At 37.6% G+C, this 26,358-nt stretch overlaps 1 protein-coding gene and 1 long non-coding RNA gene across 2 annotated transcripts in view; one reads left to right on the forward strand and one right to left on the reverse strand.

Moving 5' to 3' along the window:
• Window positions 1-26,358, reverse strand: part of nhsb (Nance-Horan syndrome b (congenital cataracts and dental anomalies)) — a 60,833-nt gene that overhangs the window by 22,710 nt on the left and 11,765 nt on the right. The window lies entirely within an intron of this gene.
• On the forward strand, window positions 1,521-22,952 carry LOC124866613. The gene is made up of 4 exons (XR_007037862.1): window positions 1,521-1,584; window positions 8,882-8,982; window positions 21,042-21,105; window positions 22,494-22,952. It is a non-coding gene; the product is annotated as an uncharacterized LOC124866613 (long non-coding RNA).

The following is a 26,358-nucleotide window of genomic DNA, read 5'->3' on the forward strand; positions in this document are numbered from 1 at the left end:
GTCCTAACTGACGGCCCAGAAGCATTTCATGAAAAAAAAAGAGAACTCCCAAGACCATTCCAACATCCTCAGCGAATTTCTAATACTCGAATCAAAAATTATTCGAAAAAGTTTTTTAAGAGTCAAAGAGCAATTGTAGAAACCTTTAGAGAGACCTGGAATTAGCAAGTACAGTTTTTCTATTACAATAACAAGTAACACACTCACCAACAGTGTTCTCCATGCCAACTAGACTCCAGTGCTCAAGATAAAGCATGTTGAAGCTTATTTTGCATTTGCTGGACAAACCGATGAAATAATAGGAGAATATAGTCTGATCAGATGAAATCAGAAATCAGCTCTTTGGCTGTCCTTGCTCACACGAGGCCGGGATAAGGAGTAGCACCACACATCATACCAACAGTGATCACTGGTGGTGGGAACATCATGTTTCAAGGCTGTCTTTCAGGAAATAGTGCGTGCAGACTTCATATTTTATTTATATTTATACAAGTAAATATAACTGAGACACAATTTATCATTATCAGTGTGACCTGTTTTAAATACACATTCAAAACAGCAGTATCTTAAACTATAGTCAGTACAATTAACTAAAACAATAAAACTGCTAATAAAATATAGTTCTATGTACTGAAAAAAACATTAAATGTAAGAAAAGCATGTAATCAGGTGATGTAGTTACTCTGCTTAGGTGACATGTAGAAAGTTAGATACACTGGTAGTGAGCTGATAAATGGTTCATAAATTAAAACATATCAATGTGACAGTTTGTGTTTGGAGAATTAAAGCCAGTTAACCAGAAAAGAAAGAATAAATATAGAAACAAAAGCTGTTTCTGCCACTGATGGTAGTGGCAGAAACAAAAAAATCACACCTAAGCAATGAATGCAACTAGTCTCTCCATACAGGAAACATATTTAAGTTGTCATCACAAAAAAAGGCTTTTCTACTAAGACCCCAACCCCCCGAAAAGTGTGTATGTCATCCTCTATAGCGTGCCGCCTTTGGCAGTAAATCCTGCCGCCTATATCAAAAACTGCCACTGATTACCATCAACACCATCAGGCAAAACAGATGTGGTACAGTAAAGTTATGAATTTGAACAAAGGTTTTAAGTTCATTTTCTAGACAAAAATCTAATTAAAAGCACAGTGAATTCTTATCAAAGAAAAATAAAAAGCTCCTACGTTTAAAAATGTATAGTCGACCTAACATTTACCATCAGCAGGTGTTCTTCTTTTGTGTGTGTGTGTGTGTGTGTGAGGGGGAGGGGGGGGGGGTTCAAACTGATCTCTGGGTGTGCTCGTCAAACCTTCTTCAGCCAGCCTTATTTCCCTACTGTGTGTTAAAGTATGTGTGTTTGTAAAAGGTTTACATGTGTTGAGAATTGGCGCTACATAAATAAAACTGAATTGAATTGAACTGAAAGTTTAGCCATGTTGGTGGAATGGCACAAGACAAGCCATCGCCCATATTATTTTTAACTGCATGTCTCCATGGAAACCAGTGCATATGCAGGGAGGGAGGTGATCTCCTGCTGAGCGTGTGTTGAGGAAGACTCCCTCCGCTGGTCATGCTGTGACTGTAAGTGTGTCCGCAGATGTATGTGTCTTGTTTAGGTGGGGATCTTATTTCTTAATTAAGTCATGCAAAATAATCGGTATTTCTACTAGTATGTTACAAGTCTTTCACGTGAGCCTGTATGTCTGCTGACAAAGACAGCTGAATATATAGACAGGGAGAAGAGGGAAGAAACGAGCTTCTGAGGCAAAAATGTTGAAAGTTTGAAACTTTTATTTTGCTATGAATGTTAGCATATTCTGCAATCATGGTGGATCATTTAAGCAATTGTCTTGTTTTTTCTTTCATGTACAGTATAAGTCATTATTTGTTTTGTGGAAACAATTGTCTCGCCCTTTTCCTCTTTTCTTCAGAAATGATGATTATTGACAATAATTAATCATTTAATGTCTTACCCTGTCATAAGTGGATTGTTACAGTCACTATCTCAGTGTATTAATTCTACCTTCCAAAGCCACCTCAGGCCCTGTTTATAAGGCATTTAGTGAAAATGGAAAATATTTGTTGCATTTCTACTGTGTACATGACAACGGCTCACGTTTTCTCTGAAAACAGTGCAAATTGAAAACAGATGCTCTGAAAACATCCTGGTCAACGTTTTCTTCTAAACAAGAAAACTGAATCTTGCTATATGGGGAAGCCCTGGCACGTGTGCAATATGACTGCAATCAGTAGAAATGAATGTGCATGCACACAGCATAATGGATGCCGACCAGTTTAAAACCCACAGAAGTACAAGTTATCAACAATTACAATGCATAGTGCATAGTGCTGTTTTTGCAACTGACTCTAATGAATATGACAATGGTTCTCCAACAAAGTGCTCACTGTCTACCTCGTTTTTTTAAGCAGGTAGTGTCTGTACGCCCGCGCAGGCTGTTAAGTTTCAAAGAACAAACCGGCTACTATTGGCGGGCAGGGGATTTACCCCTTTCTCACGTTTCTTCTTGAGTCGTGTGCGCGGAGATCGTTGTCATGTAGATGTGTTTAACAGAAACACATCTACATGAAAAAATAATCCCGGTTTCCAATGGAAGGCATGACAACATTTTAGGCTTAATTTTACGGTTTTGTGACAAGTGTGTTATAACTTACCGCTGGGGAAATATTTTTATAATAGTCGTTATTGATCATAAACTGGAATTAGTGGTTTATAAATAGTTTAGAAACAACCACGCAACTTTTGAGGCAATGGTTCATGCGAAGACTGTTATTTTCCGACTTCGTGCAGTAGCTACTTGTGCTTCAGTGCAAACTAGCGTAAACGTAATCGGGGACAATGAGGACAGATTTAGCTCGGTCATTTTTTAATTTAGCTCCTTTTCTACACATAGCCATAGCTTCCTAACATGTCTGGTAAAAAAAAAAAAAAAAAAAAAAGAAATACAAATAAATGTTGCTGTTGTGTTAGGTAACCTTTAAATTACATAACTATATTCTTTTTCCACCACCAGGGGGTGGTGCAGCCCACAGAGCCACCACTTCTTGAGCTAATGAGCAAAGCACCTTATGATGTACCTAAAAAGAGTGGGTCCGCTGTGGCGTTTTTTAATATATTCGGGTGCATCGCTATTTAATATAAATTTCATCAATACTAAAAAATTTTTATATTATTAATAAACCATGCAATCTGGAGAAAAGACATGTTCTGTAAAATCCAATGAAACATGTAATTCTCAAAGATTATGAGACCGCTACAATTATGCAAACTTTAAATCATTATAATTAAAGGTTTATTCCATCAGGTGCACATGATCAGAACATTGTTACTCAGCATTTTAAAGATGTGTCCTCCTTTAAACCTCCGCCATTAAGTCTGGTGCTCCTGAATGTTGAAGTGAAAGTGAAAACCCTGGTGAGATCAAACGAATTGCCTGAGGCCTTCAGAAAGAAGGTTGTTGTATGTGTGTTAATGAGACTTTAAAATAAATTTGAAAGCCAGACCACTGTAAACAGTCTTCAAGTAGAGGATATTCAAAACAACCATTAACATGCCCAGATCTGGTCACCTAAGCAGGTTCACCCTTAAATCAGACTGCAAGATGCTTGAAGAAGTCTCCAAAAACCCAAAAATGACATCCAACAACAGGCTCTGTCTGAAATTGAGAGACCGCACAGCCTTAACTCTCATTTCCAGAAGGAAACCTTTACTGTCTAAAGAAAAACAAATAGGCCAGACTAAAAATTTCCAAAATATTTTGTAATAATGTTCTTTGGACAAATGAGTCTGAAACCGAAATATTTGGACACCAGAAGAGAGGACATGACCTAAACCAAACAAACTTCCAGGAAAAGAGCCTCAGCAGTGAAGCATGGAGGTGGAAGCGTCATGAATTGGGAATACTTTGCTAGAGCAGAACCTGCTCAGCTCACCATCATAGAATCCACTCTGTATCAGAGGGTATTTGGGGAAATTGTGAGGGCATCTGAACAAAAACTGAGGTTGAAGCAGAACTTCAACATCACAATAACCCCCAAAATACTGGTAAATCCAACAAGGACTGACTGAGAATTAAGAAATGGCGAGTACTGTGGCAGTCCTTGATCTCATTGAGATGCAGTGGGGTGACTTCAAATGAACTGTCCTTGTGAGACACCTTGTAAACATCTCACAGCTGATAGGGAGGAGTGGGATAAACTTTCATCAAATCAGTGTCAGAGATTGGTAATGGTTACAAGAAGCATCTCATTAAAGTTATTTCAGCTAAAGGGAGTAAGACTAGCTATGAGGGTGTAGGGTGTCCTAACGTTTTGCCCAGATAGAAAATGCATTTTTGTTGATAATTTCTGTATAATTAATAATAACTTACCTTTCAAAAGGCAGAAATATATATTTCAGAATATTCATCACATGGTCCCTATTTCTTCACAACTTTATTTACAGATTAACTGTTATTACAATTTCATCGAAATGTGGTCTATGGTAGTCTATAAAACTGCAATAATATAACTATTTGGGATACAGTAATGCTAAACATTTGGTACCTGACATCATCAGTCACCAAAACTTTATGTATGTTTACATTGGATCAAAGAGTTTAAAGTGTCTTAGGTTTGTGTTAGATGAGGACATTCTTCTATCGTTTTATAAGCCATCCAGCAGAACTAAGTGAGCATAGTTGTTTCTATGGAAACAACTTAAAGATTAAAGCTGTGAAGAGTGAGCCAGAGCGATTCCCATAAAGCCTTCTGCCCGGGGATGTCAGGAGAAGAAAGAGAAGAGAAACAGACAGAGTGTGGCACAGAACAAGATGAGTGTATCTCGTCTGTTTGCTGAGTTCGGTGTATTTGGTCACTTTATGGTGGGGATTTGTAGAGAGGCAGATCCTTCGCTGACAGAAACACAACAGAGTTCTACTTGCTTTAAGAGTTGTTGCATTGACTCTAATTCCCTCACTGGAAACCATTAAATACATATACCCTAATTCTGACATAAGTTAAACCATAACCCTCACCTTAAGAAAACAATGTGATTTCTTACTAGTCCTATTGTTCTAGTTGTATTTAATTTAGATTACTTTAAAACTGTGAGGCTCACATTAGAAATCAGGGGCTCCTTTGGCAAAACTTTTCTTTGCTTTCATTCTTTTATACATCCATCCATTTATTCATTCTTTTTTTCAGGACTGCAGTGGTACTCAAGGATTTCCCAGCTATTAGCAATCAAAAAGTAAGAAGAGAAAAAAACCTGTACTGGTTGCGAGTCCATCACAGTGACATACGTAGAGACACTATTGAGAAAAAGCCACTACTCATATATATTAATTGCCTAAATTAACCTTCCATGCATATTTAAGGACTAAGTTAGAAAACTTTGACACCAAATCAATATCCACACGTATGGGGAGAGAATGCAGTCTCCAAATTGAAAGGCCCCAGATGTGATCTGCAGCTTTTTGCTCCTGCTCGAAATTAGTAACTATTAAATATAAATACAAAAAGCATTAAGTGGGGCAACCCAATCAACTAGAAGTATTTGATTATGATTTACCGGTCCATATCCCGTAAATATGCAATACAATGAAAAACGTCAGTACATGCTGTGTTTTCAAGCAAAACAAGCTAAACACAAAGCTACATCACTGCAACTGTCTAATAATAACTGTCAGGCAATTACAGGCAACTACAGTTAATATATTGAATATGGAATATGAAAACAAAATCGTTAAAAAAAAAGAAAAAAAATGTAACTTGCCAAAAAAGATTAAATGTAAAGTAAAGTGAGTATAAAAAAAGTCCAGTGGGCTTGATTCCCTTCTTGCATTGAATTGCTACATGAACAATTTGAACAAAAATATGTCAAAAAGACATGCATTGTATATATTGCTAGCACTGTCCTAAACAAACAAGTATAGCTATGACAAATTAGAATCCTAAGACATGGTTGCTTAACCTGAGCAAAGAAGTTTTTGTTCTCCAAAGGGTGGCGATTAAATATATGTACAATGCATATGAATATTTTGAATCAAAAAATGTCTCAAATGTTTGCACACATAGACACACAAATCTTTAATTACACCAAGGTCTCTCCTGCCATTCTCTGTGTCATTTGATTCATTTGCATGTATTCTCTTTTTGGATTCAATGTATGTATTTCCCATGTCCTCCACGCTCTCTTGTCTTCCCCACTCACTCAGTCAGTCCCTTCTTCCCCCTCCCCCTGGGTGATGCTAGTGCTATTGTCAGGCTGGAGCTGAAAGCAGCCAATCGTGTGGTTCTGCGCTGAAGAGCTCTGGGGTGATGTTAGGCAGTTTCATGCTCATACGATGAGCTTTGCCAAATGTAGGTCATGCTTCTCCTCTCACTCTCGCTCTCTTACTCTCACTTTTACTCACACACATGCACAAGCACAAATCTCTTCACCCTGTCATTGATGCACATGCACACACACACAGACACTGTCACATCCACACAGAGGGACTAGATAAAGAAGCATGTATTTTCATCATATAAGCACACAAAGCTTGCTATAGACAGCCAAATGTGTACTTAACAACAGAAATAAATGTAAAATTCCCTCAATCTCAAACACGGTAACACTGCTCTGTGACAACACTCTCACCTGTTCGGTAACAAATGACGTGTCCATCTATTGGATGATGAATAAAATGATGGGTTACTTCTATGATATAGTAAAAAAACAAATCTGTTACATAAAAAGATTGAAACTCACAGAGAAGTGAAAAAACTTGTTATGCCTTTTCCTGAACTCTTGTTGAATCGCTTCGGTCTGTGCAGCAGAATAGCTAAGGATAAACTTTGATTTATTATTAGCAATAGTTTTAGATAGACTGAGGGTATCAAACTAATTTTTCTAGCTTAATCTCACCAAAACTCAGATCAATATTCAATCAGTCAGATGAATGTGAAAAAAGCCCCACTTTGAATGAAAGTTTTATTATTCACCAGTTTTATTTTTCTCATATTTCTCACCAACACATTTCCCTCTGCTCTCAGCTGCTACAGTTTCTTCTCTCTTCAACTCTCAGAGTAACATAAAGTGAATTGCCTCTGGTTCAATAATAATGAAATGTTATCAAAGAATAACAGCTTATTTGCTAAGACTGTTGATAAAAATGTTTGGCACTCAGGTTTAAGACTCTACAAACACCACATCTGAATTTCAAGCTTTCTCTTTTTATGCTATGTTAACACCGTTTCCTATCTTGCCATGTATGCTGTCCTTTTGAAAAACACATTATGTGGGTCTAAATGTAAAAAAGTCCTGTCACGTTGTTGCCACGTGTGTTGTGATCAGTTGGGTGGAATTCACAGTGTTTTGTTGCATCATGACCAGTACATTATTTATTTGTGACGTCAATGTCACAGACACCTTGTCTGTCTCAAATGACCACCTGTGAATATAATTTCAATGCTCTATGAGTGCCCCCAAGTGGTCAGATAATTATTAGCTAAATCAATCAGTAAGGGGTGGCATAAATTTCCTTTTTCACTTTTAACAATCACTGTATTCTAGTGAGTAATGTGCTTGCATACTGTGTTGTGAGATTAAGTGATGTCGGTATGCTATGTGACGGTGACATAGATTTTGTAGCAGTAGTACATATGTGCATTATACATGATGTGTGAGAGCTGTGGTGCTCATTCACAGTGGCCGTCAGGTGCCAACGCACTGTAAATGGCTAAACCTGCTGCAAACACAAGTGAGGAATACTCCAAAACACACAAACACAAAAAACAAATCCAACAGAAGAACCCTGCAAAAGAAAAATGCTGCAATCACAGTAAATAGAGAACAGTAAAAAACAACAAAACAAATGTATAGGAAATATGCTGCAAATAGCAAAACCAACAGCAAGTTAAGAAAAGCTGCAAACTCCTCCCACAAAACGAAAGTGTGCCAGACCACAAGGGGGAGTCAACTACCATGTCATATCAGACCAGACCCTTAGTAAAGACATTAACAGGATGCCCTGAAAAAACTTGGAGGGAAGAAAGATAAGGTTTCCTTCATAACTTTTTTTAAAAAGTGGTCAAATTTTTTTTTTTACAATATTAAAGAACAGCATCATATATATGTTGATAATATTAGTGGTTGACTCCCCCTAGTGGTCTGGTGCACTTCCGTTTTGTGGAGCGAGTTTGCAGATGTTCTTTCTGTAACTTGCTGCTGTTTTTGGTATTTGCAGCATATTTCCTTTACATTTGTTTTGTTTGTTTTTTCTGTGATTGCAGCATTTTCCTGTTGCCTTTGTTTTTGTGTTTTGGAGTTTGCATCAATTATGTGTTTGCAGCACGTTTAACTATTTACTGCAAGTTTGCGCCTGTTAGCAATCATACTCATGTGGCAGAGTTTTTCAACTTGTCCAAGAAAAGGTGTGGCGGGCAGAGATCAAATAACGTATGCTACAGTGTTAAATGAGTAGCAACCAGTGGTTTATTCATCAATTCCTGTTTCAAAAACCTGTATTTAGCATTGTAATAATGCAACAAATGGCTGAGTCCAGTAGTCTCTGTCCAGAACTTTGGTATTTTGCATAGCAGTCATTGAAAAAAGTAAATCTGGCTTAGCTTTATTAAAATGCTTAACAAATCAAAAACAAAAAAATAATATCATGAAAGGGCTGCACGGAAGCGTATTTGGTAGCACTGTTGCCTTGTAGCAAGGAGGCATTGGGTTTGAATCCTGGCCTTTCTGCATTGAGTTTCTCTCCGGATACTCTGACTTCCTCCCACAGTCCAAAAACATGACTGTTAGGTTAATTTGTCTGTCTAAATTGCCCTCAAGTATGTGTGTGTGTGTGTGTGTGTGTAAGGTTATTTCTTCTGTGTGTCTCAGTGTTGCCCTGTGATGGATTGGTGACCTGTCCAGGGAGTACTCTGCATCTCACCCAATGACTGGAGATGGACACCAGCCCCCGTGCAACCCTGCAAGGACAAGTGGGTATAAACAATGGATGAATGGATAGATGGATGGATAGTTATTTTAAATGCATGGTGTAGAGTAATTTGTTTGATAAAAGTACAATTTTACATTTCAAATGCGTTAGGAGCATCAATTTGAAAAAAGAGCAAACAGTTAATATGTTTATTATTGTAAGTGACAATTCAAATATTTGGTATTTGCTAATGTCTCCAAGTCAAGTCTCTTTCAAACTGAATTAATATTGCACCATGAGCTTTTAACAAATATGAAGCCTCCACAAAGCACACACACTCACACACACACACACACACACACACACACACACAGGGAGAGAGCCCCTCCTCAGAGAGAGCATCATTTCTACATCCCTGGGTTGCCACAGCTAAGGTTGACCTATTTTTGTCCAGACGTCTCCCTCTCTTTTAGTCTTTCTCTTTGGTTTACTCGCTCCAGCCCCATAATTCACCCTGCTTAATAATTCACTACAGCTTTATAAGCCTCTGTTCGCTAAACAAAGGACTTGAAAAAACAACAACAGTTTTATCAGACTCATTTAGGCTTAAGGAAATAATTGTTAGAGACAACAAGGGGACAATAATATAACGTATCAATTTACTGTCACCACATGATATTTTTCGCTTTTCAGGGGGTAACAAAAGGAGACCAACACTGGAATAAACATGTTTCCATTTGTTTGGTGTTGTTGTAAAACCAGAGATTATTTGCAACTCTGCAGAGTGCAGTACAGTCCAATGTGATTGGACGGCTGGATTGGGAAAAAACCAATGAGGGTAGCGGGAGCAGGAAAGCAGGCACAGTTATTATTCTGGTGCTGATGCTGGCACACCCTGTAGCCTTATGTGTCCATTCAAGACAGCATCTTGGTACTCTGCTCTACTTTTACCACAACATGCCTCTCTTTTTTTTCTTTTCTTTACATAAAAAAATGCCTCTGAAGTTGATATATTTACACTTAATGTCTGTGCACTATGAGCCCTTGAAACAGAAGTCAAATTCCTTCTTTGTGCATTCAATTGGCCAATAAAGCTGATTCTCTCTGTGTGTGTGTGTGTGTGTGTGTGTGTGTGTGTGTGTGTGTGTGTGTGTGTTTGCATGTCTGTCTAACCTTGTGTGGGTCAATCTCTGACGGAACACCAACATTGTGTAGACATTATACCCAGTCCAATGGGGAAAGATGTTATTTGGGTTAATGGTTAGGTTTAGTACTGTTGAATACAAAGTAACATCTGTATGTATGTGCATCTTTCAAAACAAAAACAATCATTAGCTGAAGTAATTTTTTTTTCTGTCAGGATATCTACTCCCAGCATATCATGGCATTACCTTGAAGTGACTTTTAATGTCAAAATGACATGTTGGTGTGAGAAGATTTAACTGCAGAAACACTTACAGAGTTTGAGAAGCCCAACAGAGTAATGTTTTGACTGCAACATTACCTAAAACCCTTTCAGGGAAAATACAAACTGATTATGTGTTGAAATGTGAGATTTTATGCTGCTTCCACTCACTGCAGCTCTGTTTTACATAGCTTGTAATGGAAAATTAGGTTTTTTTGAATATTATTTTCTGATCTGAATTTTTGTCAGGTAGGCGGGGCTCGTCACAGAGCACTTTTAAACTCCTGGGTAGGATGCCTGGCACTAATCTACAATCTAGTAAATCCCTGACTTCCTGCTTATTGTGAACAAATCTCCATGTAAATCTTCATTGCATGAGTTAGCATAAAAAGTGGAAAGTTTGCTATCACTACTTCTGTTGTGGCTATTGAATTAGATGTTGCTGCCTAAATATGACCCCCCCTTCTGACATCATTACCACCTTTATTTATTTTATAGATTTCAACTTTGGACATGGACTGTCACAATCTACTTCCCTGAAACCCCATTAAATTATATTTATGGTATAGGAGTGCAACTTTAAGGTAGACACAGCTGCTTGGTTTTGTAACTGGTCTTGGCTGACATAAACCTGTAAAAAAGTGTTCCGGCCATCAATTGCTGTTGTTGTTCAATATTTCTTGATATTATTATGGCATCTTGCAACCTGCTGTTACTTTAGCTAGACACCAACCTTTGGTAAAATTTGATCTGTGGGCTGCAGCACTGCATAAACAAAAACAAGGCTTGGAATAAAAACACAATTCCAACCAGCCCATGTGACTTTAACATCACAGTAAGGCTGAAACAATTAATTGGATTAATTGTGATTTTTTTCGATTATTGAAAATATGCTAAATTAATTTAGTAATTGGGCAGGACAGTAATCAAGCTAATACTGTACAAAAAATATATACATTTAGAATTTAAGATGAAAAGCCTTATTTGTCTGTAAATGTGCTCTATCCAGAACTCCTCAGGGGGCATAGTGTTAGCTTCACCTGGTTCAAATTCTGTGCAGAAATATCCAATTAGCACCTTTTGCTATTACTATGCTATTATTAATCAATTAATTGAAAAAATAGTCAACAAATTAATCAATTAGCAAAATAATAGTTAATTGCAGCCCTATATCACAGCAATGGCCCAATAATGTTAAATTATCCAGATAGTTCACTTACCTCAAGATGCTTTAAACTAAAAGTGAAGGCATCCTCTATTGTCTGACTAATTTGGCTAATATTTACCTGAGGGCACTCATTGAGTATTGAAGTTTAATTCTCAGATGGTCAGTTGACCCTTTTATAATAATAATAATAATAATTAAGAGTTAAATCATAGAAACGTAATGTTTCCAGCCACAATGTCCTGAAAACACTGAATTCCACCCTATTGATTCCTGTATACATGCACTTTTCAGAGGTGTATCAAATGGAACTCATACTCAACATCGACACCCTCACCTTATCATGTTTAAACCCATGTGACATATACAGGGGTTGGACAATGAAACTGAAACACCTGGTTTTAGACCACAATAATTTATTAGTATGGTGTAGGGCCTCCTTTTGCGGCCAGTACAGCGTCAATTCATCTTGGGAATGACATATACAAGTCCTGCACAGTGGTCAGAGGGATTGTAAGCCATTATTCTTGCAGGATAGTGGCCAGGTCACTATGTGATACTGGTGGAGGAAATCGTTTCCTGACTCGCTCCTCCAAAACACCCCAAAGTGGCTCAATAATATTTAGATCTGGTGACTGTGCAGGCCATGGGAGATGTTAAACTTAACTTTCATGTTCATCAAACCAATCTTTCACCAGTCTTGCTGTGTGTATTGGTGCATTGTCATCCTGATACACGGCACCGCCTTCAGGATACAATGTTTGAACCATTGGATGCACATGGTCCTCAAGAATGGTTCGGTAGTCCTTGGCAGTGACGCGCCCATCTAGCACAAGTATTGGGCCAAGGGAATGCCATGATATGGCAGCCCAAACCATCACTGATCCACCCCCATGCTTCACTCTGGGCATGCAACAGTCTGGGTGGTACGCTTCTTTGGGGCTTCTCCACACACCGTAACTCTCCTGGATGTGGGGAAAACAGTAAAGGTGGACTCATCAGAGCACAATACATGTTTCACATTGTACACAGCATAAGATTTGCGCTCCTTGCACCATTGAAACCGACGTTTGGCATTGGCATGAGTGACCAAAGGTTTGGCTATAGCAGCCCGGCCGTGTATATTGACCCTGTGGAGCTCCAGACGGACAGTTCTGGTGGAAACAGGAGAGTTGAGGTGCACATTTAATTCTGCCGTGATTTGGGCAGCCGTGGTTTTATGTTTTTTGGATACAATCCAGGTTAGCACCTGAACATCCCTTTCAGACAGCTTCCTCTTGCGTCCACAGTTAATCCTGTTGGATGTGGTTCGTCCTTCTTGGTGGTATGCTGACATTACCCTGGATACCGTGGCTCTTGATACATCACAAAGACTTGCTGTCTTGGTCACAGATGCGCCAGCAAGACGTACACCAACAATTTGTCCTCTTTTGAACTCTGGTATGTCACCCATAATGTCGTGTGCATTTCAATATTTTGAGCAAAACTGTGCTCTTACCCTGCTAATTGAACCTTCACACTCTGCTCTTACTGGTGCAATGTGCAATCAATGAAGACTGGCTACCAGGCTGGTCCAATTTAGCCATGAAACCTCCCACACTAAAATGACAAGTGTTTCAGTTTCATTGTCCAACCCCTGTATATTTTTCAAAATTCCAGCATGCATGGCAAGATACAAAACAGCAGTGAGTAGCTTAAAGAGGACATATGATGCTTTTAGATTCTTCATCAGAGGTTCTGATGCTGGGGGACGGTGTAATGAATTGTGTGGGTTAATACACCAAACATCCGAACCGAACTTATTCTCTTTTAGGGTAGGCATACTTGAGCTTAGACTGCAAAATCGGAGCGGGAAATAAAAACAGTGGATGCACAAAATTAAACAGCTGGAAGTCAATAATCTTGCTTAGCTGTTCCACTGTAAATACTATGACGTAACAGTTAAAGGATAGAGAAAACTGAACGGACAGAAAAATATGACCCAAACAGAATATAAAGATATCTCCACACCTGGAGAGACTAAATTCAGCTTTTTCTGCACTCCTACAGACTCCAAGTACACAACAAAATGTATTTAAGGGCTAAAAATGTGGATTTTGCAAGATATGTCCCTTTTAACAGGAAAACATTAAGACACAGATGCCAATGGCTTCTTCCAAAACTATTTCTTTTGAACAATATTATTTCCATATGGGGCACCTCCATTGTCCGATCACCTCTATTTAATATTTTCTACGATGAAATCACCAACAGAGCAGGAGTGTGTCATGTTTTAGTCTTATCAATGTGACAGAGAGAGTGAGTCTCCTCCAAGAATCCAGGCCTTATTGCTCTTCTCCTACAATCTGCCCCTTCATGTACATGACATACTCTGTCACTCAGTGTCATGCTCACACACAAATATACACAGCACTCTGCAATGGTGGCACTTTCCCAACCTTCTACCTTCTTTTGCTAGTCTTGCCCTTCCACCTTTCAAACTATTATTTCCTAAATGTTCTTTATTCCCTCTGTACAGTTTTTTCTCAGTAGCTTCTACGACCAAATTACACAAATTCATCATTAATCCTCTTTTCTGTGTTTTTGTCTGAGAAAGTATTGGTAGCTCTCAGACAATCATCAACAAACATAACATCTACTGAAATAATGCAAACAGAAATTGTAACAACAATGTTGAAATGAGTGTACTGAAATATTTCAATATTTCAAACTATGGCTATTTATCTGATGTTTTTGGTCAACTACAGAGAGATCATTGTAAAAGAGTGCAAGTGCAGCAATCTTATTTTTTTTATGTGACCAGACATCTCAAAACCCTTCATGCAATGGAAAAGGCCACAGGGTAGAATTTGATTATGGCTGAGACAAACACAGTTCTGTGACCTGAGTTACAGACAGCAAACGGGGATTTAATTTATTAAGGGAAAAACTATCCAAACCAACCTGTTTCTGCGATTAAAAATAATTATATATCTTGTTAAATCATGAATAACCCATGATTAACTATTTATTTTATTCAGTTTCCCTAAGCTATACCAGGCCTGATTACTACCTGACCTGTAGAAGCATAAAGCCTAAAAGACAGAAAAAAGCAACACATCAAGATCTGATTTAAAGAAACCCAACAGATGAAAAACAAACTTGGTGACATCTATCATTCTAAACAGGGTCACAAAGCAATTTCTAAGGCTTTGGCACTACCGTGAATTACAATGAGAGACATTTTTCAAAAAAGGGAGAAACCATTTTTGTTCAAGGAGAGGCTGGTCTACCAAAATCACCCCAAGGGTGCACAACAATTCACCCAGGAAGTCACAAAGGAACACAGAACAACATCTGAAGCACTGCCTCAGGTAAGGTCAGTGTTCATGATTCAACAATAAGAAAGAGACTGGGCAAAAATGTCATCTATGATAAAGTTCCAACACCAAAACCACTGAACAAAACAAATACACAGGACCTTCACACATTTGCCAAAAATATTCTTGATGGTCCTCAACACTTGGACAAATGTTCTTTGGACAGACAAGACAAAAGTGGAACTTTTATGCAAGGTCTACATCCCATTACAAGTGGCGTAAAACTAACACGACATTTCAGAAAAATAACTTTATATTCACAGTTAAACATGGTAGTATCATGGTCTGGGGGGTGCTTTGCTGCATCAGGAATGGGATGAATTTCTGTAATTAATGTAACCATGAATCCTGCTCTGTAGCAGCAAACCCTAAAGGAGACTATCAGGCCATCAGTTTGTCCCCATAAGATCAAACACATTTCAAATATGTAACAGGACAGTGATCCACTGCACACCAAACAGTACACATCTGTCTCAAATAAAAGAAGGTTTTGGAGCGGCCTAGTCGAAGTCTAGACTGAAATCCATTGAGATGCTGTGTGTTTGTTTATGCTCAAAAACCCTCTAATAGTTGAATCAAAATGATTCTGCAAAAAGAATGGGCAAAAAGTCTTGCACAGCCAGGTAAAAGTATCATGGTCAGTTATCAAAAATGAATGATGACAGTTGTTGCTGCCAAAGAAAAGCTGCTCTTTGTATTAACCTAGGTTATCTTTGTTGGATGTTAAAATTTGTTTGATGGTCTGAAACATTCAGGTATGGCAATAAAGAGAAAAACATGAGCATGTGGGACAAGTACTGCAAATGGTTAATATTCACAGTTTTCTTGAATAATACTCCCAACACTATTTTTCATCACTTACGGCCATCATAAACACTGAGCAGTCACAGAGCCACATTACCATTTGAGATCTCTGAAGATTCAAATAGTCCAGTGATCCCAAGTTACATCATCTATTGGTGCATTTTAGAAATTACTGCTCATTCTTGCATGGTTGCATTTCTGTTCAGCTGGTGTACACAATCCAACATTTATAAATCGTGAACACAAGCTAAAAAAACAACAGTATCTGATCACCAAACACAAATTTATATGGTCAGTGAACACGTGACTATGAAGTACGGGAAGTAAAATAAATATTGACAAACCAAGTAATCCAGACATAAGGGAAACTCTGTAAGAAGTAAAAGAAATAGGTATCACAGGGAAACAGCTTTAAACACAAATACAGAAATGTATCACTTTTTTGGTAACATAGTCAAAACTTTTGTGGTGACTGTGGCTCAGTGGGATGAGTAGGCCTAGTCATCTTGCAATCTGAAAGTTGTGGGTTCAACTCCAGCTTCCTCCTGCCACATATCGATGTTAATACCAGGTTACCTACTGATCTGCATATCGGTGTATGTCCTAGTCATTTTTGAGTGCAATTGGGTGGATGTGGCTTTAGTGTAAAGCACTTTGAGTGGTTGGTATGACTGAAAGGTGCTAAATACGTTTAGACTATTTAAAATGTCTCCTGTATGGAGAAACCAGTCACATGCGTTGCTCAGGTATCATTACGACCCATTATTTCACACAAATTGTCTCCAAATGTTGGCTGTGTGTTTGGGACTATTGTCCTTCTCGGAAGTCCACATTTGTTTAGGTTGGTTTTTTTTCAAGAGAAATAACAGATCGTGCAGGTAAAGTTTTAGAACCATTTCTAGAGATCGACCAGGTTGTAGGATATCTCAAGTACTAAGCTGCTTCAGCATGCCATTTTCTTTTGAGTGTTTCACATATGTTTTTAAATGGACTTGTTCTCAAAATGACAGGGCATGGAACAGAAAATGTTATGCAAATGAAGCTTTCAAGTATTTGCCAATTACTTATCTCAATAGAAAGTTCTTGTTTTGAACAATAAAAATAATTTTAATCCACCATCAGTTGCTTGAAGGTTTCTATGTTTACGCCTAGAAAAATACAGAATCTACAATCAGTAGGAAAGTGAGGGTTTACTGTGACTTTTTTTAAATAAATGTTGACAGCAAAATATTTATAAGATAAACTAGCTGACCTTACTGTTACAGCTGTTGTGCCAACACTATCACAATCTGTCAGCAAATACTTGGTCACAGGAATTTTTTACCATACTGAATCTATTTTTCAGTGTAATAGAAGCGTGGCAGCAAAGTTGGGGTATGACGGGTTTGCTAATTTTTTTATCTTCCTGGTATAAGCCTGAATTCAAACTCATCTAAATGTCTTGTATTTTCATCTGAGAGATCAAACTTAGACATAATTTTCACTGGAAAAGAATATTACATATAAACTATTTTGAATTTGAAATATTTTGAATCCTTCATGATGAACATTCTAAGCAGCTGTAATACCAGCCGTTCTAAGTTCGAAACTGCTGCAGATCCTGCTTCTCCTACAAAAGCACAATAATGAGATAAGTGTCAGTTTTACCAAGTCTGTTTAAAGTGAAGTTAAGCAAAGTATTTCCACTAAATCTGTTTAAAGGCTTCGAAACCCTTGTACCCACTACATGTTTCTCTGTCTTTTTGGGGGATCCAGTATATGCCTCTTCCCTTAAAACATGACTCTGATGCCTTTGTCAACAAACATGAACTGAGGGCTTAAGTAAATAATATCCAAACTTATATTGAGTTTCTTATGCTTACCAGTTTGTTGTTACTGTGTAACTGTGCTTCAGGCAGGGAGTCTGCAAGTGGGTTTGCAGATAGCCTACAACCAAGATAAGCAGAAGAATGAAACTACTGCTTCATACATCGTCACTTTAAACTTTTCCTTCAGACCATGGTAGACGTAACAATCGCTGAAATAACACCAAAAATATTGTCGTTTATTCCCGTTAGTGATTATTTAGTCAGCCATGGGGCCTAAACTAAAACATGATTGTATTAAAAAGGAAGACAAACCCCACAGTGCCTTGTGAGGAGCTGCAATTGTAAGTGTTGCCTTAAGAGGCTGCGCATCAGTAACAATGTCAGACTAATTTTACTTTTTGACAACTAATACAGGAATATATGTTACTGTGAGCAGTTGTATTGAAATTTCACCACATTATTCTCCAGCTCATGAGGAAAGAAAGAACTGAATAGATGTAAATACGCTGATGACAAAATCCTGTGTGAACTAAACTTAGAACTAGAGGTGAAGTTGTAAACTACTGTAAAGCTAAAGCATCAAACGTTTTAGGAAACTAAAGACAGGGATTTAGTCTAAAAGAAACAGTAATAAAACAAAAAGAGTTAGTTTAAATGTTTATGTGATGTTCTCTAAAGTTATTATCAGTAAAAGTTTTGCTACTTTTGTTAAAAAGATGTCATGTGAGCTTTTTGGAAATTTAATTTAATTTATCAGACTGGTGAAAGCCAACCTCTGGTCAGATATACACAGTCTGTTTTAGCTGATTTTAGCTATTTAAATCAACTCCAAATGAAAGTGATAATCTTATGAGTGGGATATAAGCCACATATTAACAGATAATAAAAGTTTCCTTTTTCACAAGAGGGGTGTTTTTTTGTACAACAAAGTGCTTCCATACAGCTACTGTGGTGTCAGTCACATACATAGCAATAATTCCACTAAAATTATTGTACTTATGGTATGTTGAGTGTTGTAAAACAAATAACAGTTTTGGATAGAGACACCATATCAGCAAATACCTAATCAAAATAATTCAGATTGGAGTCAGGGATAGAAAAGCCTGATCAGATTGTCTCTAGTCAGTGCACAGAAGTTTGATTTGATCCACTTTAAAAATCACAAACTCTGAAGAGATTTTTGTCACATCAGCAGGAAACATGAAGTATTTCATAATAGGCTCAGTGTAAATTTAAACCAGGCTTCTGTTAACCTGTGTTTAGTTTCATGAAAAACTTACTCAACACTGAGTAACTGTTAGAAATAAGAAAGTTGGAGAAGAACTAACTTAAACAGCATATGCAATTAACCATAAAACACATTGTAGTGCACCCAAAATACAAAAGTGGATCCAGTTCATTATATTATGTAACCAATTATTTTGGAATTAATAGCACTCACCTGGATTCACCTCATCAGCGCATTCATTATATAGAACAAAAATCATCCTGACAGCCTACAGACCGGGCTTTGATGTGATATAAAATATAAGTATGCTGTTCAGTGTAGTTATTAATATTCATCTGAAATTACAGAAGCAGAACATATAGACATAAATCCAGACTTACCCAACAACAATATGATGAAGCCAAAAAGCAATTTATTTTGTTACTTTGTGGCTTTATAAAGCAAGCTTGGTCTTATTACAAAAGACTTGTTTTTATGCTAAGGCTCTGATTGTACTGTAATGAGCAGCTAAAAAGAGGAGAACATGTATAATGCATAATCTCCCCTTTTATCTGGAAGATGAGAGGAGAGCCAGTTTCTGTGGGACATCCAAGTGTTGGTCATAGATTTATGCATCTGTGTTTTGTCTTTTACGGCATATAAATATTTGTGTGAACTATATGTGCTTGCATGCCAACAAATAAACCAAAGAAAAACCTTAATGCTTGATTAGATGGAGAGGAAACCCCCATTGTGAGAAAAGGGAACTGCCCACAGCACAAAACTCAGCCTAATCATTGAAAACAATTAATAAATTCCATTACCTATTCATAAATTGCTCTTTCCTATACTCTCAGTAGTACAGGCACCAAAATGCCAAATCTACCTTAAAATGCATAAGCAGGTTATCATAAGGGATTAATGAGTGATCTAGTCATGTGAGATCAGAGCTATCATGACTGTGACTACTCTGCTGCGATAAACATCAGATGGTGTAGAAGCGCTGGACAAAGATTGAGCCGGGGCAGTATCATCCTCAGGATCTCTGCTTCTGATCCAGGGCAAACCATATGGCTCAGCTTCACTTTCACAGCCGTGGATTAAACGTGTTTTTTTGCATGGCTTAAAGCAGCGTTTCTCAGTGGTGGTCCTCACAGGTTTTAGATAAGTCAAACACCACTGATTCAAATAATGAAACTACCTCCTCGACATGAAATGCATTAGATTCTTAGGACCTTTTGTAAAATAACACATATCTAACAATTAGGCTTACACACATTCCATCAGTTATTATCAGGAAGAAAACTCTCTTAATCTGTGATTATTATTTCCTTTAATTAAGCCATATGATTACTACAGAAAATGTATTGCCACATGTGTTTTCTTTCAGCTATTTATTGGCAAATGTTGTCCCCAGTTCCACGTTGAAGGATTAACCTGGTATTGAAAATGGATAGATGGATTCGTTTATATTGTTAGATAGAGGCTTTTTAAGTCCATTTCATGGCCATGACTTTATAAATGAGTATATTTAGTGCATGATAAAGCAAAGTTACATTTTAATTTATTTTAATTTGGTACATGAATTTTGACTACATATTTAAAAATCAATCTATAAGCTTTAGAAAAATCTGCCCATGGCTATTCTATCATCAAAAGAAATCCATATACTGTAAGCAATGTTACAATATAGAATATAATCACTCAGGCATCAATGTTTTGTTGACTTATTCCTGCCACATTGTTTCCCATATTGCTGCTGGTGAGCTAAAGTCCAATACTATTTTTTTATTATATGCTTTTTTTCTGAAATTTGTGGGTATTTATCTTACACTCCGCACAGTGACCTAATAATTAGATAAGAAAGAGGATGATTTTAAACAGCAAATTTACATGATGTAAATTCCTTGAATGAAAATCAACTCCAAATGGAAAAAGATCATAATATGATATAAATTTGACCCAGATAAGTCTGCATGGTAACTTAATGTTTAGCTTTTAGAAATCAATTTATGAGGCACTAATAGAAGCACATTTAACAGGAAATAGGACTTTTGAATGTCAGGTTTCATCTGTGGGGACTTTGCCTCGGTGGAGTATTCTGCTGGGTAAAGCTCAGTCCCACATGCACACACAATAGAGCGGAGGAGTCCTCTGTAAGCGATACGATTGGTTAATTGTAATTTCTTGCTGCTGTAATTATTCGACTGTACGGTGATAATTACTAGATCACAGAATGAGAGCAGGATCTAGCAGGATACTGTAATTATTTTTTACATGTTGTATCTAGAGTACTATTACCAGATTTTATTGACTTAACAGTACATTGTTAGTACTCCAAATCCTTATTTCTTCTGTTTTCTACCATACAGAACCACCATGGTCCAAATGGAAATATCTCAACTACAGTTGGGTGGGTTGGTCTCTGTAAAACAGGTAAGCCTTCTCAGATTACACATGCATGAGGTATTATCATCAGCCTACGAAGGCTTGTGATGTAATTTGGACAGGGGTTCTAGCGTTTCCAACACTATTTTATTTTTAGATTTAGATTTATGTTTAGATTATTTGTGAAAGAATATGTTTTATTGCTATAGTCATTAAGCAGGATTTCTGGGTTGGTCCAAACATTTAATAAACAGATAAGGTCTCGAACAAAAGTTTCATCACCCTACAGTGACTTTACAGAATATGCATGGCATATGTGAAGGTTATTTTTGTCAGCAATCAGCCTAACAACATAAAAGCCTTACGTGGCGTGGCGGTCACATAGAGGTTAAAACAGGTTCGACTCCCGGCTCAGGCTTCCCCCTCTCTCCACCCCTTTCCTGTCAGCGCGCTGTCTGATAAATGTGAAAAATAAAGGCCACTAGTAATGCAAAAAAAGAAGAAAAAAAACATACAGGCCTTATCAAGTAGGTAACGCAACAAGGTTGCAAGCATACCAGCCCAAGACCTTTTGGGAAAATGTTTTTTGGACTTGTTAAATCTGGCATAAAACTAACAAAGCATTTCAGAAAAACATCATACCAACAAACAAACATGGCGATGGCGGTAGTGTGGTGATGGTGTGTGATGGTCTGGGGGTTCTTTACTCCTTCCGGACCTCAGTGACTTGCAAAAATTTATGGTCACTGCTCTCCAGCAGAAAATCCTAAAGAGAAATGTCTAGCCATCAGTTTGTGACATTAACCTCAAGCCTACCTGGGTTATCGAGCAAGACAGTAAACAGCAGACAACAGCAAATCCACCTCTGAATGGTCCAAATAAAACAAAGTTTGTTTGGAAGTGACCTAGTCAAAGTCCAGACTTAAATCTAATTAAGATGCTGTGGCATAACTTTCAAACGGCTGTTCATGCTCAAAATGCCTCCAGTATGGCTGAAAAAAAAAAAAACAATTATGCAAACAGTGGGCCAAATTTACTTCAAAGCGATGGGAAGGACTCATTGCCAGTGATACCAAATACTTGCTGAGACAACCGGTCTTTAGGTTTAAAGAGGAATTCACATGTAGCCAAGTTGGTTTGCATAGCATTTCCACTCAATGAATGAAATAATCATTTGAAAACAGCTTTCTGTATTCATCTTTCTCTGATATTATAATTTGTTTAATCTCAATTACGTGTGAGGAAAAAAATTAACAACAGAAAAAAATCTGAGGGCTAAATGCTTTTTAGAGGACTGTCTGTTCAGCTAACGCCTTATAAAGCTGTTGTCATTCCCGTAAACTGAGCAACACAGCGTAATATTTATTTTTCTCTTCCTTCTTATCCTCGAGTACACACTTCTGACCTCTCCCATCCTCTTCTCTCCTCTTTAACAGCTGTGCATGCCTGCAGCCATCATATCTAACACTACACTGCAGATCTGGCCTTTCATCCATAAGTGCATACGGATTCGCATCATGGAGGACACAGTCCAAGCATGGAAAACTGACCTAGTGCCACAATCTTCATTTCATCATGAAATTTCATGTATTTGTCAACCATGGAAGGAAATTTTACTTCTTGATACCAGAGTTTCACAGCAAACGTTATTCTCTTTTTGAATGAAAATACCTTCTAGCATATGTGTGAATGTATCTGGATGTTTGTGTTTGTGATGCAACAAAAAGAGCTGGGCTTTAGTAGGTTCTCAGATTCAATTGATTGTGACAGGTATGTGGCTAATTACTGCAGCCTTGGGTCAGCTGTCCTCACCTTTCAGAAGCCTGCTGTGAAATTGGATTAATTTAACTCGCCTTAATACACGCAATGAGCAGTATAATTCATACTAAGGTAAACGTTTCAGTAACCAACAAATTGTTCAAGTGGTTTGAAGAAAAGCACAATTAAAATTTCTATATCTTTTCCAAAACTTTGTTTCTGCCGAAAACTGTTTTGCTTTCTGAATCTCACATATACACCTCTGGCATAGGATGGTGATCCCGTTGGCTTAAAAGCTGGGTTTGCTTGTAGTCCAATTAGTTTGGCTGGTCTTTATGGCCTGCTAAGGTTCTTAACAAAGACAATCTGTTTCAAAGGAACTCCTTAAGAGCAGCTCAGTCCTCAAAACAAGCAGCAAGCAGCCTCCACTAAGCTTTTTTCTGACTTCATCTGTTTCCATCTTACGTTGAGAGTCTACACTATCTAGTCCATTGAGATTCATCTCTTTTGCTTGGCCATTAATTCCCCATAAATAACAATAATTTCCATAGTCCAATATATCTAAAACATTATTGATATAATTGGCTCCAGAAACTGGCAGCTCTAGCTATTTCAGCGATAAGGAAATATTCACAGCTCAGCCAAACTAAGGAAAAATAAACCAAGCCGCCATAACCCATGCAATTCCACTATAAATAAAACGACAGTTTAATACAATTATGATAGCTCACTAATGACTAAGTAGTACCTCCACAGGCTCCATTTGCACAATTATTTTCTTCTCTGCTAGTTGTGAGATAAACACGCTGCAAACAGCACTAAGGACAACAGTTCACATTCCTAAGAGCTTCTATATGGCAATCAGAGTCTACTGTGTCTGTGACACTGATGTGACCAAAGTTTAAATTATAGAGGTCATGTTTAATGCACATTAAAATGAAACGATAGAATTACCTATACTAAAATGTTTTATCCAGTATGAGTAGATGAAACTTGTAAACAGCCCAAAGCACAAAGACATTTGAAACAACCCACCAGATGGTTTGTTACAGAGGAACATCTGGAAAAAATGCTTTGAAAGTAATTGGATGAAGGATCAGGCAGACTCCCCTATCATGAGAAAGTTTGAACCAATCTGATCATTTTAGCACGATCATGTTGTTGACTGTTGTCACAGCTAAAAGTCATGCGATAAAGAAATTGCTATTTTTCATTAATCCAAAAAATTTCTTTTCAATAAATTTGCTTCTAAATAGCTTCAAGTTTCCAAAGGTCTAAATTTGTTCAAATAACCATCTACACTTCAAACACACTCAGATCACAAGTGTTTTAGGGGCCTTTGTGGTAGTTAGGAGGAATGGACTTCACGTTTTATTTTTGCTTTTAGAAATTCCATTGATCTCTTTACATTGATGCATTTCTATACTTGCTTAATCCTTGCAGGATTTGTGGGGTGGCTGGTGCCTGTCTCCAGCTGTTAACGTGCGAGAGGCATGGTACACCCTGAACAGGTTGCCAAAACTTTGCTCAATAGTGCTCCCTCCTCTCATACAACATGCATACCACACATATGCACTAATCTAACACTACACTGTCCAGTGGCTAATGCTTGAAAATGAACGTGAAACCTATGGCGCAATTTTTATTAATAAATTCTAATGAATTCCGCTAACAAGTATATGATCACTAGGAGATGCCGATAGATCATTAAAATTTTACTACCAAGTGGTCAGTTGATCTTTTAATTTCAAAGAAACCCAAAACAAATAAATAAAACAAGTCAGTGATGTTACAGCAAAAGTAATGTAGTCCAGATTCAGCTGACCACCCACCTATATGAGCTCTGCATTGTTGCACATCAGAACAGGAGAGCATCAAAGCAAGTGAGCTTTAAGGAATCTGAATGATTTGTAGACAATATGTATAAAAGTAAGCTGGTCAGTTGTATTCACCTGCGTATTACGGATATATTTCTGAATATGTGTAGATTTGAGGGGTTTTCTGTGTGTGCTTCACAATGAGGTATTTAATGAAAAAAGGAGTGTAGTAATATTTATAAGAACATGTAAAAAAAACAGTGAGGCTAATCTGAGACAAAAAGTACTTGGATATAATTCATAGGTTTTTACTTCTTTCTACTCTTTTTTGAAGATGTCTAGTGTAACCATTATGTTTTTCAATATCCATCTTTCATTTCATTTTTCTTTGATTTGTTAAAAATAAACAAACCTAAATAGAAACCATCCACCATGAGATCATGCAAACTCCAAGCAAAGTCCCTGATCAGGACCATAACCCAGGACCCTGTTACTGCAGGATAAACATGCTAAAAACTGCCTTCCCCTCACAGACTTATATTTTATTTTTAAAGAAGAAGAACCTTTAATATATTCTCAAACATTAGCTGCAGGAAACTCCTCTCAGACCATATGCTAATGCTGACTGCGGGTCTTCCTACGGGCCTTCCTTTTTGGTCTCCAGCCATCTGTCAAACATTTTGGGTGATGATGATGGGGTCTTCTGACACAGATGACAGCAGTTCAGATGGTTCAGAGTAGCATGTCACTGGAGGATGGCACACATACACACACCAGCAAGGCATTTATGCATAGACAAACACTCCTGGCTCCAAACACAGCCTCAGTCAAATTCTATCAAGTATTACTTGACAACAGAACTGTGGTGCAGTACGGTTGTCACTGCTTGATTTCTCTCTGCACGTCAGTTAAACAAGAGCTGTTTATCAAAGAGCATGTTTATGGCCACTGTCTGCACACCATGAGTTTTTCTCAAAAGAAAATAAAAACAATACGCAGCTCTGCTTTCTTTAAGAGAGTAAGTATTTGATCAGTGGAATGAATTCAAAGAGATAAAATTTCAAGATTTTTATGCTAAAATGTTAATCTGTTATGAATACAGTGGCTTGTAAAAGTATTCACACCCCTTTGAACTTTTCCACATATTGCCACATTACAATCACAAACATAAATATATTTTTATTGGAATTTTATGTGAAAGACCAACACAAAGTGGTTTACAATTGTGAAGTGGAACGAAAAATATACATAATTTCTTTTTTCTTTTACAAATAAAAAACTGAAAAGGGTATTGTGCAAAAGTAATCAGCTACCCTGAGTCATTATTTTGTGGAACCACCTTTTGCTGCAATTACTGCTGCAAATCTTTTAGGGTATGTCTCTACTAGCTTTTCACATCTAGTGACTGACATTTTTGCCCATTCTTCTTTGCAAAACAGCTCCAGCTCAGTCAGATTAGATGAATAGCGTTTGTGAACAGCAGTTTTCAGATCTTGCCACAGATTTTCGATTGGGTTTAGGTCTGGACTTTGACTGGGCCATTCTAACACATGAATATGTTTTGTTTTAAACCATTCCACTGTAGCCCTGGCTTTATGTTTAGGGTCGTTGTTCTGCTGGAAGGTGAACCTCCGCTCTAGTCTCAAGTCTTTTGCAGACTCCAACAGGTTTTCTTCCAAGATTGCCCTGTTTTTGGCTCCATCCATCTTCCCATCAACTCTGACCA

This window comes from Girardinichthys multiradiatus, chromosome 4 (genome assembly GCF_021462225.1).
Source record: "Girardinichthys multiradiatus isolate DD_20200921_A chromosome 4, DD_fGirMul_XY1, whole genome shotgun sequence".
NCBI classification, from domain to species: domain Eukaryota; kingdom Metazoa; phylum Chordata; class Actinopteri; order Cyprinodontiformes; family Goodeidae; genus Girardinichthys; species Girardinichthys multiradiatus.